Source organism: Canis aureus, chromosome 30, assembly GCF_053574225.1.
Source record: "Canis aureus isolate CA01 chromosome 30, VMU_Caureus_v.1.0, whole genome shotgun sequence".
Taxonomy (NCBI): domain Eukaryota; kingdom Metazoa; phylum Chordata; class Mammalia; order Carnivora; family Canidae; genus Canis; species Canis aureus.
This window is the reverse complement of record NC_135640.1, coordinates 8,182,267-8,196,848: the sequence shown is the minus strand read 5'-3', so window position 1 is coordinate 8,196,848 and position 14,582 is coordinate 8,182,267. Positions and strand designations below refer to the sequence as shown.

Here is a 14,582-nt window from a genome sequence, read left to right as displayed (position 1 = left end):
ACTCTAGCTCAGTGTCTCCAAGATAGATGAGCATGTGTTGTAAAAGGGAAGCTGCCTTGTAAAGGGCCTTTTTACTTATCACCTTGATTGAACTTTCCCATTTTATCCACCCTAAGGAGTTTTAATTTTGAACTTCCTCTTTTGCATTTCTGATGAAAGCTTATAGCTATGATCACTTTCAATTTTGCTTCATTGCAGTTTGTTAGCAGTGTCCTCTTTAGTCATATTTCACACATTTTACTTTTTAATTGTTGTCCTTTGTTTTCCGTCTACTTGATTCATATATCCAAAGGCAAGGGGCCTAGTTTTTAAAAAAATTTATATGTAATGGTTTATATCATCTTTGTTCAATGATTCTTTTCAGGTTTGCTAAAATTTCCAGATAAATAACTCTCTGGGAATAATAGTCAATATTATTCTTTCTCCACTACCTCCGGTTCCCTCATAGCTTGCTTCTGAGCACATTGTTGCTGACTGCCTGCTCTGATGTGGAAAGAATCATTCCTACACCAACATGTAAAATAACTAACCCCACTGACTTTCTTTCAAGCCGAATTGCCTTTCTTTAGGGTAAGCAATTTTTTAGCACCTCCCTGTTCTTGTTTGTATGTTATAAACTTCATTTTTACTTTGACAAAGCAAAATTGTACCTATATTGACTGTGACTTTATTCATCCAGAACACACCCCACTTTTCTTTTTTAATTAATAGATTTTTTGAGCAGTTTTAGGTTTATAGAGATATTGTGTGAGGAGTATAGAGAGTTCCCTTACTGTCACTTCTTCCCAGTCTCATCTCATTTCCCCTTTTATTGACATCTTATACTAAAATAATACATTGTTACAATTGAGGAGCCAATGCTGATACCTTACTAACTAAAAACCATAGGTTACATTAGGGTTCACCCTTTGCATTGTGCATTCTATTGGTTCTGACCCATATATAATAGCATGTATCAACTATTACTGTATCATATACTGCAGTTCTGCTGCCTTAAAAATCTCCTTTATTTTACTTATTCATGTTTTCTTCCCTCCCTCAGAGCACCGGCAAAGACTGATTTTTTTACAGTCTCCATAACTTTGTCTTCTCCAGAATGGAATATAATTGGAGTCATGCCGTACATAGCCTCGTCAGACTGGCTTCATTCACATAGCAACGTTCATATGAGTGCCTCCATGTCCTTTCATGGCTTTATAACTCATTTCTTTTTATACTGAATAATGAACCACAGTTTGTTTATCCATTCAGCCACTGAAGGACATCTTGCTTCCAGGTTTTGGCATTTATGATTAAAGTTGCTTTAAACATCCATGTGCAGATTTTATGTGGACATATGTTTTCAACTCCTTTGAGTAAATACCAAGGTGCATGTTTGCTGGATCATACGGTAAGAGTGTGTTTAGTTTTGTAGGAAACTGGCAAACTGTCTTTGGAAGTGGCCGTACCATGTTGCTTTCCAAAAGCAAGGAGTGAAAGTTCACATTGCTCCACATCCTTGTCAGCATTTAGCGGTGTCAGTGTTCCAGATGTTGGCCATTCTAATAGGTGTGAAGTTGTGTACCATTATCTGAATTTGCATTTCCCTGATGATCATGATATTGAGATCCTTTTCATATGCTCATTTGCCATCTGCCGTCTCAATATTTTCCTTTGTGAGGTGTATGTTAAGGTCCGAGGTTCTTGTTTTTCTTCTTTTTTTTTTTTTAACAAGAATTTATTTATTTATTTATTTATTTATTTATTTATTTATTTATTATTTATATAATTTATTTAAGAGAGAGAAAGAGAGCTCGAGTGAGTGGGAAGGGCAGAGGGAGAAGCAGGCTCCCTGCTGAGCAGGGAACCCAACATGTGGCTTAATCCCAGGACTCTGAGAACATGACCTAAGCCAAAGGCAGACGCTTAAGTGAATGAACCACCAAGGCACTCGAGTGTCTTGTTTTCTTACTGTTGAGTTTATATATTTTAGATCTTAGTCCTTTTTCAGATGTGTCTTTTGCAAATATTTTCTCCCAGTGTGTGGCTTGTCTTCTCACTGTATTGATGTTGTCTCTCACAGAGCAGAAGTTTTCAATTTAAATGAAAGCCTACTTATCAGTTATTTCTTTTGTGAGTTGTGTCTACATTGTTGAATCTAAAAAGCATGGTTATACCAAGGTCATCTAGATTTACTCCTATGTTATCTTCTAGCAGTTTCATAGTTTTGAATTTTATATTTAAGTTTGTGATCTGAGTTAATTATTGTCAAGGGTATAAAATCTGTGTCCAGATTATTTTTCTTTCATTCTTTTTTTTTTTTTTTTAAGTCATATGGCTATCTTGTTGTTCTAGAACCATTTGTTGAAAGGACTGTCTGTGTCCACTATATTGCCTTTGTTCTATCACAAATAAGTTGATTATATTTATGGTGGTCTATTTCTATTAATTCCATGTTTTATTTGTGTATTCTTTCACCAATACCACGTGTCTTAGTTTGGGACACCTGGGTGGCTCAGTGGTTGAGCATCTGCCTTCGGCTTAGTGCATGATTCTGGGGTCCAGGATTGAGTCCCATGTCGGGCTCCCTGCATGGAGCCTGCTTCTCCCTCTGCCTGTGTCTCTGCCTCTCTCTATGTGTCTCATGAATAAATAAATAAAAATATTTTTAAAAAGCAAAAAAATTTACTTTAGGTTTATAGTAATTCTTGAGTTCAGATAGTGTCCGTCCCCTAACTTTATTCTCCTCCTTTATTCTCCTTATATTGGGTTGGCTTTTCTGGGTCTTTTGCTTCTCCTTGCTTCTCCATATAAAATTTAGAATTACTTTCTTGATATCCACAAAATAACTTGCTGTGATTTTGTTTGGAATTGCATTGAATCAAATTGGGAAGAACTGACATCTAGATAACATTGAGTCTTCCTATGCAAGAATATGGATATCCTCTTATCCAAGATCATGGATGTCTCTTCATTTAATTAGTTCTTCTTTGATATCATCAGAATTTTGTAGTCTTCCTCATATAGATTGTGTAAATATTTTGTTATATTTATTCTAAGTATTTCATTTTGAGAGATGCTAATGCAAATGATAATAAGCTTATAATAACAAGTTCCACTTGTTCACTGATGTTATATAGAAAAGCAATTAACTTGTATATGAAGCCTGTATCCTGTAATCTTATTAGTTCTAGGAGTTTTTTATTGTTGATTCTTCTGGATTTTCTTATTTTTTTTAAGCGATTGATTTTTAAAGAGATAGAGTGAGAGTGAGTGTGTGTGAGCATGGAGGAGGAGGGTGGAGGAGAGGGAGAGAAAGAATTGTAAGCGGGCTCTATACCCAGCATGGAGCCCAATACAGGGCTTGATCACACAACCCTGCTATCGTGATCTGACTGAAATCAAGAGTCAGATGCTTAACCAACTGAGCTACCCAGATACCCTCAGTCTTTTGGATTTTCTTTTCTTTTTAATATTTTATTAATTTATTCATGACAGACACAGAGTAAGAGGCAGTGGAAGAAGTAGACTTCATGCAATGAGCCCGACACGGGACTCTATCTGGGGACTGCAGGATCAAGCCCTGGTCCGAAGGCAGGCGCTCAACCGCTGAGCCACCCAGGCGTCCCTGGATTTTCTATGTAGGCAAGTATATCCTCTGTGAACAAAGCCCTGAGTTTGTCCTAGGCTATCCTCTAGAAACTTTATAATTTTGCATTTTATATTTAGTTTGCTGATACGTGTCAAGTTATAATTTGTAAAATATATATCTAGACAATTTTTTTAAAAATATGGATGTCCAACTATTCATATTCCATTGGTTGGAATGGCTATCCTTGAATTTCATTAATACCATGCTGTCTTGATTACTATATATTTAAAATATGTTTTGATGTCAGGTAGCATCAATCCTCCAACTTTTTTCTCCAACATTTTTTTGGCTATTCTGGGTCTTTTCCATATAAACCTAAGAATCAGTTTATTGATGTCAACAAATTAATTCACTAGGTTGTTATTTCAGATTCTGTAGAATTTGTATATCAATTTGGCAAGACTGACATTTTAACGATATTGAGTTTTTCAGTCCGTGAACATAATGTTTTCAGTTATTTAGTTCGTCTTTAATTCCCTTCCTCAGAGTTTTATGTATTTGAATATAGATTCTGAATATATTTTATTTATCTAAGTATCTCATTTTTCAAATGCTATCATGAATGTTAGTATGATTTTAATTTCAAATTCCTATTGTTAATTGCTGGTATGTTATAAAGCAATTGACCTTTGCATATTAACCTTGTATCATGCAAACCTCTATAATCACTTATTTCCAAGATTTTTTATTTTTTTGATTATGGGGAATATTCTAGTTGACTTTGTACTTTTCACAAAGACAGTTTTATTTCTTCTCCCTCAGTCTAAATGCCTTTATTTTCTTTTCCTTGTCTTATTGTACTAGGTAGGTCTTCCAGTACCATGTTAATAAGAATGGTGAAGTGGGACATCATTACCTTCTTGTCAGTCATAGGGGAAAGCATCCAGTGTCTCACCATTAAATAGGTTGTTAGTTGTAGATTTTTATAGAGATTCTTTATCAAGTTAAAAAAGTTTCCCTCTATTTCTAATTCTAATTGAGAGAATTTTAACAATCATGCTTATTGAATTTTACCATTTTGCTTCTGAATTAATTGACATGATCACAATAGTCTTCTTTTCTAATTGGTGACATAGATTAAGTTGATTTGTGAATATGGAATTCATCTTGCATATGTGGGATAATCCCACTTGGCCATGGTGTATAGTTTGTATACATACTCGTTTTGATTTGCTAATAATTTTTTAAGGATTTTGCAAATATGTTCATGAGATATTTTGGTCTATAGTTTTTCTTACTAGCAATGTTTTTTATCTGGTTTAAGTATTGGAATAAACTCAAAATTGTTCTTTCTATGACTATGTTCTGGAAGAGAGTAGAATTAGTATCATTTATTGCTTCAATGTTTGGTAGAATTTACTAGTGAAACTATCTGGCCTGCATGTTTTCTCTTTGGTAATTTTATTACTTATCAATTAAATCACTTTAATAGATATGGGCATATTCAGATTATTTATTTCTTCTGCTTGTTTTGGTATTGTGGATCTTCTAAGGTATTGGTTTATCTAATTTATCAAATTTGGGGGCATACGTTCGTTCATAGTAATCTTTAAAGTCCACAAGACCAGTATTGATAATCTCCCTATTTCTTTCTCTTTTTTAAGATTTTATTTATCTATTCATGAGAGACACAGAGAAAGAGAGAGAGAGGCAGAGACATAGGCAGAGAGAAAACCAAGCTTTATGCAGGAAGCCCGATGTGGGACTTGATCCTGAGACTCCAGGATCCCGCCCTGGCCCGAACACAGACGCTCAATTGCTGAGCCACCCAGGCATCCCGATAATCTCCCTGTTTTGTTTGTAATATTAATAGTTTGTGTTTTCTCTCTGATTTTCTGGGTTACTGTGGCTGGAGGTTTATCAGCTTTATTGATCTAAAAATCAACTTTTGGTTTCATTGATTTTCTCTGTTATGTTTCTGTTTACAATTTATTTCAACTCTTTCTTTCTTTTGCAGGAGAATTGATTTGCTCTTATTTTTTATTCCCTAAAGTATTGATTTTAGATCTATCTTCTTTTCTATCATATACATCTAATACTATAAATTTGATTCTAATTACTATTTTCATGGTATCCAACTCATTTTGATGAGTTCTATTTTTATTTTCACTTTTGTTTAGTTCAAAATGTATTTTTAACTTCCATTGAGATTTTTCTTTGACCCATTTCTTACTTAGAAGGGTGTGCTTTAGTTCCAAATATTTGGGAATTTTCCAGCTATCTTATATCATTTTGATTTCTGTTCTAATTACACTGTAATCTACATAGTGTTAGAAACCCATGGGCACTTCACTTTCACAGATTTTACTGCCAGTGTTCCCACTAGGTTCTCATTATGAAGAGCCAAGTGATATCTTTTTTGGGTTTCTAGCAGGGAAGATGAAGAAAATTGGAAGCTATTGATCATATTATCTTCCTACAGAGAGCATTACCTTTGCTTCTTATAGGATGTAGTGCAGGGGCAGATTGACTTGTTCTAATCAATAACTGAGCCCATTTGAATCTCTTTATTCTTTGTTAGAACTGGACTATTCACATGTACCCTTACTCGTACAGTATAGTTCTGGAAAGTCCCACCAAAAAGTCGGATATTTACCAGGTCTGCTTCTTTTTTGTGGACAAAAAGATTCCAACGTTTTCATTTACCCTTGAGTGTAAGGAAAGCTTTATTTTAGACTCTCACCTTCTTAATGACTTCTTTAATTTGATAAATTTTCAAAGAAAAGAATGTTGCCCAATGCCTTGTTTACTCTGTGGGCTTTTACTCTACAGGATCTTGAGTCCTCAAGTCTTGCTGTTGTTTAAGTTCCTCTATGTCTTCTCACACTTTTTTTAAAAAAAAATACTTTATACAACTTTTCTTATCTGTAGAAAGTTTGGTCTGAAAAATACTATTAAATGTTTATTATAAGGGAAAGCTTAAGATAAGTCTTAAAAGGTTCCCATATAACTCTCTCTCTCTCTCTTATCAATTTATTCATTCAAATCCTTGTTATAAAATAAGGATTTTATTTATTTATTCATGAGAGATGCACAGAGAGAGGCAGAGATACAGGCAGAGGGAGAATCAGGCTCCCTATAGGGCGCCTGATGCAGGACTTGATCCCAAGACCCTGGGATCAAGCCCTGAGCTGAAGGCAGATGCTCAACCACTGAGCCACCCAGGTGTCTACTCTTCCTATATCTTTTTAACATGCCAGTTTTCTGAATCACTGCCTAGGCAAGAGATATGATATTAACACATACCAAATACTACTTCTACTCTAAAAAAATGTTTTAATATTTTTCTTAGTCTGCTCAAGTTGCTATACCAAAATACCATAGATAATGTGACTTAAGCAATAAATATCTATTTATTAGATAATAATAAATATCTATTTCTCACAATTCTGGAGGCTGGAAGTCCAAAATGAAGATGCTAGGAGATTCATTTCCTGGCGAAGACCATTTTCTTGGCTTGCTTATGGCCATCTTCCCCTGTGCGCTCACATAACCTTTCCTCAAAGTGTAAAAAGAGAGAACTCTCCTGTCTTCCTTCTTCTCATAAAGCACTAATTCCCTTATGAGGGCATCACCCTTATGATCTCATGAAACCTAATTACCCTCCACAGTACCACAATACCATTAATTTAGGGGTTAGGGTTTTAACATGTGAATTTGGAGGAGGGAACACTGAATATAAAGAAAAGAGGATAATATTCTCAAAGTAGTTTATCTCAAAAAATAGGTTTTTAAAGGAGAATAAAAATCCCCGGATTCATATTGGCCTGCCTAATTATTGTTGCCATGTGAATCCACATCTCTGTTTAAAGAATGGCACATTCCACTGGAATCTGTATAATGGATGCAGAGGAGGAGTCGGGATAGTGGAAGTTCTTACATGCCATGCCATAAGGAAAGTATGATACTTGACAATAATAATTGACTCTTCTATGTGGGAGAAATGAGGCTAAGTGGTAGGGGATGGTAACATTAATGTTTTTCTATTCCAACCTGAGTACAAATTTTTGGAGGTTGACACAATAAGGAAAATGATAAGCCTCTATATTGCATTTAGATGTTTTTCTTCTCTTTGGCTTCCTGGTGAAGCAAGACCAGAAGAGCTTTGTTTCAGATGTGATCTTCTAGATATGGCTCTAGAAAAATCAGATTACACTTTTATTTAGTTCAAAACAATACTGTATTTAGGTTTCAAAACGGGAGCCCCATGCCGGACTCGATCCCAGGACCCTGGGACCACGCCCTGAGCCAAAGGCAGATGCTCAACCACTGAGCCACCCAGGTATCCCTAACATGATAATATTTAAACTAGACAATCATTTGACATCTCACAAACATTATGAGATTTGGACAAAATTGGGATTAAATGTTTGTCGCCAGTCAGATAACAGAAACGAAGAAAGGATTTATCTGAAAGGTTTTGTTTTTGTATTATTCTGTTTTTATTTTGTTTTCCTGCTGAAACCAGACAACTGTCATACTTTCAGGAGCAGGTATATGGAGTAAAAGTAGAAATCATGGACAGAGGAAAAATAGAAAACTTTTATTTTTCTGTTAGCACCCTGAGTAAGTATATTTTGTAGGAATATCCAGCCACAGTTTTTAATTTTTTAATGTATGATATGATAAGGAACAAAAAGATTACCTCAGTCTTCTAAGATGGGGGAAAGAGGGTAGTATAAAACCACAGTTAAATATTGGTCATCACCACAAATACAAAGAAAACTAACCAAAATTGTTCGGCAGGAATGGCATAGCTAGAGTATACTTGGTGAAATCTTCATTTCTCAAGAGGTCTGACTTAGAACAAGCATTTCACAAGGATCAAAAAACAAGAAATGAAATCAAGAGCAGAAAAGGCAACAGTATATAGAAAGCAAACCTCAACACATCTCTTCCATTTAAAGGGACAGCAACTGTGGTCTTCAGTAGACTTGGTTGTCCATGAAAATAATAAACACATTCCTTCCCAGGGTCCGTTGCATAAGCCTACAGCCGAGAGTCCTATGATCAAGCAAAAAACGACTTTACAGAAAGTATAAACTTTCTAATTGAGAATTCTATCTTATCTCTAAGATACGCAATATCAGGAAAAAATCTTGTCCTCTTTCAAAATCAGAAGAAAAAGGAAAGAAGGAAGGAGGAAAACTCTAGATAGGTGTATAAAAAATATTTACTTTTGAAAAGATAATAATTGCAGTCACCCATAAAGGTAGATTTACATTATCATATGGAATTAAACTTGCAAAAATTTATAAACCATATTTTATTGGAACTTAGGAAAGCTAAATTTATAGAGGGAGAAACCCTCCAAAATTATAAAAGGCTACATTACAAAGTAAAAGTTCTGAATAAAAAATTATGCAGTTTATGTATTAAGGTAGATAACTGTTTGAGAAATTTAGTCAAGTATTCAAAAATGTTGTTAGTCTACTGAGAAAAATTAAATGATGATAACTCAGAACGCAACCAGTTTATATGAAAGAGAGAAGAGATCTAATATATGACTAATTATAAAGACAGATAAGAATAGTTAAGAAGAAAAATAAAAGTAGATGAAAAATATTGAATTTACAATTAAAACTAGAATTCAAATTAGAATTTTTCAAATTTGAATTACATTCAAATTAGACATAGATTTCAAATTAGAATTAGAATATTCAAATCATTCTAATTTTCTAAAACTAGTTAATCACTTGCATTACATTTGAGTTTATGGTTCATTAGTTATTGGCCAACAGCTTAAGCATGCCTCATTGTTCATAGAATATTCATTAATGAAGGCGTGTCATATTTCTAACTTTCTTGCATTTATCAACAAGCACTTTGTGGGTATCTATAATCAGCTTTCTATTACGTTACAAGAAACTGAATCCAGCGAGTTTGGCCAAGGCCTATCTTAAAATATTAAAGTTAAGATGCTCAGTTTCAGTTATGCTATCAGAAAAAAATTCAATTTTAAGCAAAATCAACATATGTATGATATTCTATAGCACCAAAAGGTTTCAGTCATCTAGGGTAAAGACATAAATGAGTAACAATAAGATCCAACATCTAAGTTTGAAGAACTCCAATAGTTAGCCTGTCACTGAAAATGTTTCTCAGGAAATATTTAATGGGTATTTATTTTCTGCCAGACATATCTCAGCACGAGATCACAGCACTAAGAAAGAAAATAATTATTATCCTCAAGAAACTTTTCAGTAAAAGATATTGAGCTGAAGTCGTAAGAGAAAATCCAGAGAATGTAGCATTGTTTAATTTAAGAGAAAATTGCCACCTCAATTTATGCCATGGAAGGTCAAATAAAGTGAAGAACTAGTAAGATGATCACTGTATCAAATAAGCTGAATAACTTTTTTTGTAATGTCTACACCACTTTGCCTGTGGTGTTCTGGGGGGTTAACTTTTACTTATCTTTTGAGTAAAATTAGAGCAAGATTTATGAATTTTCTGATAACTCATATGGAATAAAAAGTCCTTCTATAGTTTTAGTTTAAAAAAATACCTTAGTTCATTAGTTGACATCCCTAGTCCAATGTATTAAAACATTGATTTTCCCTTCTACAGCTGGACCCTGTTTTGGACAAACTCCAATTATAAATTCAAGATATATGGTCAGCTTTGTGTGTGTGTGTGTGTGTGCTGAGAATTGTTTCTCCTCCTTCAGTACTCACTATGCTGTCTCAGCTTTTTAGATAATAAAAAGAAAAAAATAGCAAATCAAAATCATAGTTGATTTCTTCTTATCACTGTCAGTAACTGATAATAGAGACATAAATAATAGAATCAGTTAGGGATATATATCTTGAATGATATGATTAATAATACTGTCATAAATGATGCATCGATCATTGTAAGTGTATAATATATATTCTTTTCAATTTTTCATGGATAGTTATCAAAACAATCATATTATTGTCCTAGAGTCAAACTAATCAAAATATCAATTGATGAAAATAATACAGAATTTTTTTATCAAAGTAGATTTTGCTATAAAATCCATTTAAAAAATCAAAGGGTCCAACTCTCTAAATATTACAGTTATAATTAATTATAAATATTATACTGTATATTCCAAACAGTTTACTTCTAAAAACCCATGGGATGAGAAATTATCATGAAAATTTTAAAATATATTTAACTGAATAATAATAAAATATGACCTATCAAAACGTTTAAAATTTAGCTATTGCAGTTATTTCAGGATGTTTATAGTTTTAAATGTTTTGTAGTATGGTTTAATATGGTTTATAATTTTAAATACTATAGTTTTAAATTCTTACAGTTCTAAATTTTCATATTAGAAAAGAACATAGATGTTTAAGATAATCAGTTATAATTTTGAAGTGACAGTTATAAAAATAAGAATAATCAGGTAGATTAATTATAGAAAAACAAACAAAAAGAATAAGAGAAAAACCGGAGCATTACAAAAACAGACCAAAAGAATATAGTGAATATATTGAAAGCCTAAGCAATAAAACAATATGAAAAATTAACATGAGCTAAACCAGTCATTAGCATTACTGACTTTTGTCTTATTTTAAAATATCTAAGGTGACACAAAAAGTAGTCAGCTATCAAATTCCACCTCTAACTAGACTGTGGTCCTTTCCCCTACTTTATGAAAATCCAATCTTTGGTTAAATTCTTTATCTCTGTTCTCCTGATAACATGATAAGTTATTATGTTTCAAAAATATAACAACATTATTAATATATATTAATACAGCATTGCCTATAACATAAATAATTCCTTATTGGTAAATCTCATGTAGAATGGAGGATTTATAAGTAAGATATAAATACTGAGATGTCCTGCACCCTATTCTCATGACCAGCATATCACTTGTAGAGACACTGAAAGTTAGGCCTATGAAATTATTAGCAAAATATTGGCTCTGTGGAACATAAAACCTTTAGTGACATTTAAGTTAGGGCAACCCTTGCACTTGCATGATGGGTAGTATCTCCCCTTGTACCTATGGAGACATCTGCATTTGAGCTGCTTTAAGGACTCTTGCTGTTGAGTAGGCTCTTCTGACATCCATTTAGAATGCCATTTTTCCTGCAAATATGCTTCAAAGTAAAGTGGTTAATAGTGTAGCTTATGGTAGAATTTGGAGTCTGAAAGTTTAAGAAAAGCAGAAAGAAACTGTGTGAATGTTGCTGACGAAAAAACATGTGACAGAACAGTCCTAATAACTAGAAAAGCTTAGTAATTAAAACTACACATTCTGTAAGGAAGGGATCATAGAGCTACTTAAGCCATTATTATAATAGGGTGAAGATTCTGGGGAGGTGGAAAATACTGGGAGATAAAGAGATATTCAAAAGCTAAATTTTTTCTCTGAAGCATTTGCTGATTTGGAGGGCAGAACAAGACACCAAAAACTTGGGTTTTATTCAGACAGAGGTTAGCTTCTAGAGGATAGATGAACAATCAGTGTTCATTGTGTGTATTTTAGAATGAAAGGGAAAAAATAGTGATGTGATGGTCTTCAGACACAAAACCAATTACTCAAGACACTTGAAAAATTATGAATGTAAGTAGGTAGGAGGCTAAACATAGAAAAGAGGTATAAACCCCATACAATATAAATTAAAAGAAAGCCATACCTAGCCATACTCTAGGGAGAGTAAAATAGTTGTTCTATGAAAACAAAAGCAAATCTTATAAGAAGCCAGACAAACAACAAAAGATGCATTCTTATTAAAGAAAGGACAATTGGATTTATAGCTGACTCTTAACAGAAATTATGGAAATCACAGTAAATGGAATGCCTTTTTCTTTCTTTCTTTCTTTCTTTCTTTCTTTCTTTCTTTCTTTCTTTCTTTCTTTCTTTTTTTATGCCTTTTTCAAAGTGCTGAAATTATTTATTTCAAAGTAAATGTGTCTTTTGATAATGAAGGGAAATAAAGGTATTTTTAGACCAGAAGAAATTAATGGAATTTACCATTCATGTAGTAAAAGAAATAATAAATATTTTTTAAGCAAAGAATGATTCTATAAGGAAGCTCTGAACTATAAGAAAGTATGACAATACAAAGAGTAAATATGGCTATAAATATAATAAAAATTTATCATTAAAATAAAATAAGAATGACCTGTGAGATTTAAAGTACATATAGAATTCAAACCCATAAGAGGAAGGAAAAAAAAGTTAAGAACTGGTATGTAAGTTAAAAATGATTTGATTGCTGAGGCTAGGGTTTCAAGTACTATGTTGAATAGCAGTGGGGAGAGTGGACATCCCTGTCTTGTTCTTGATCTTAGGGGAAAGGCTCCCAGTACTTCCCCATTGAGAATGATATTTGCTGTGGGCTTTTCGTAGATGGCTTTTAAGATGTCGAGGAAAGTTCCCTCTATCCCTACACTCTGAAGAGTTTTGATCAGGAATGGATGCTGTATTTTGTCAAATGCTTTCTCTGCATCTATTGAGAGGATCATATGGTTCTTGGTTTTTCTCTTGCTGATATGATGAATCACATTGATTGTTTTACAAGTGTTGAACCAGCCTTGCGTCCCAGGAATAAATCCTACTTGGTCATAGTGAATAATCTTCTTAATGTACTGTTGGATCCTATTGGCTAGTATCTTGTTGAGAATTTTTGCATCCATGTTCATCAGGGATATTGGTCTATAATTCTCATTTTTGGTGGGGTCTTTGTCTGGTTTTGGAATTAAGGTGATGCTGGCCTCATAGAACAAATTTGGAAGTACTCCATCTCTTTCTATCTTTCCAAACAGCTTTAGTAGAATAAGTATGGTTTCTTCTTTAAATGTTTGATAGAATTCTCCAGGGAAGCCATCTGGCCCTGGACTTTTGTGTCTTGGGAGGTTTTTGATGACTGCTTCAATTTCCTCCCTGGTTCTTGGCCTGTTCAGGTTATCTATTTCTTCCAGTTCCAGTTTGGTAATTTGTGGTTTTCCAGAAATGCATCCATTTCTTCTAGATTGCCTAATTTATTGGCATATAACCATTCATAATATGTTACCCAGGGCAATTTACACGTTTAATGCAATCTCTATCAAAATACCATGGAGTTTCTTCAGAGAGTTGGAACAAATTATTTTAAGATTTGTGTGGAATCAGAAAAGACCCCGAATAGCCAGCAGAATTTTAAAAAACAAAACCATAGCTGGGGGCATCACAATGCCAGATTTCAGGTTGTACTACAAAGCTGTGGTCATCAAGACAGTGTGGTGTTGGCACAAAAACAGACACATAGATCAATGGAACAGATTAGAGAATCCAGATGTGGACCCTCAACTTTATGGTCAACTAATATTTGACAAAGGAGGAAAGACTATCCATTGGAAGAAGGACAGTCTCTTCAATAAATGGTGCCGGGAAAATGGACATCCACATGCAGAAGAATGAAACTAGACCACTCTCTTACACCATACACAAAGATAAACTCAAAATGGATGAAAGATCTAAATATGAGACAAGATTCCATCAAAATCCTAGAGGAGAACACTGGCAACACCCTTTTTGAACTTGGCCACAGTAACTTCTTGCAAGATACATCCATGAAGGCAAAAGAAACAAAAGCAAAAATGAACTATTGGGATTTTGTCAAGATAAGAAACTTTTGTTCAGCAAAGGATAGAGTCAAAAAAACTAAAAGACAACCTACAGAATGGGAGAAGATATTTGCAAATGACATATCAGATAAAGGGCCAGTATCCAACATCTATAAAGAACTTATTAAACTCAACACTCAAAAAACAAAAAATCCAATTGTGAAATGGGCAAAAGACCTGAACAGAAATTTCACAGAGAAAGACATAGACATGACCAACAAGCACATGAGAAAATGCTCTGTATCACTGGCCATCAGGGAAATACAAATCAAAACCACAATGAGATACTACCTCACACCAGTGAGAATGGTGAAAAGTAACAAGACAGGAAACAACAAATGTTGGAGAAGATGTGGAG

General features: G+C 33.8%; 1 long non-coding RNA gene across 1 annotated transcript in view; it reads right to left on the bottom strand.

Moving 5' to 3' along the window:
• The window catches only part of LOC144301720 (uncharacterized), a 67,267-nt gene extending 58,246 nt beyond the window's left edge, over window positions 1–9,021 (bottom strand). The window contains exon 1 of the long non-coding RNA XR_013368456.1: window positions 7,017–9,021. This is a non-coding gene — a long non-coding RNA (uncharacterized LOC144301720). The remainder of the gene's footprint in view (window positions 1–7,016) is intronic.
• Window positions 9,022–14,582: the final 5,561 nt, after the last annotated feature.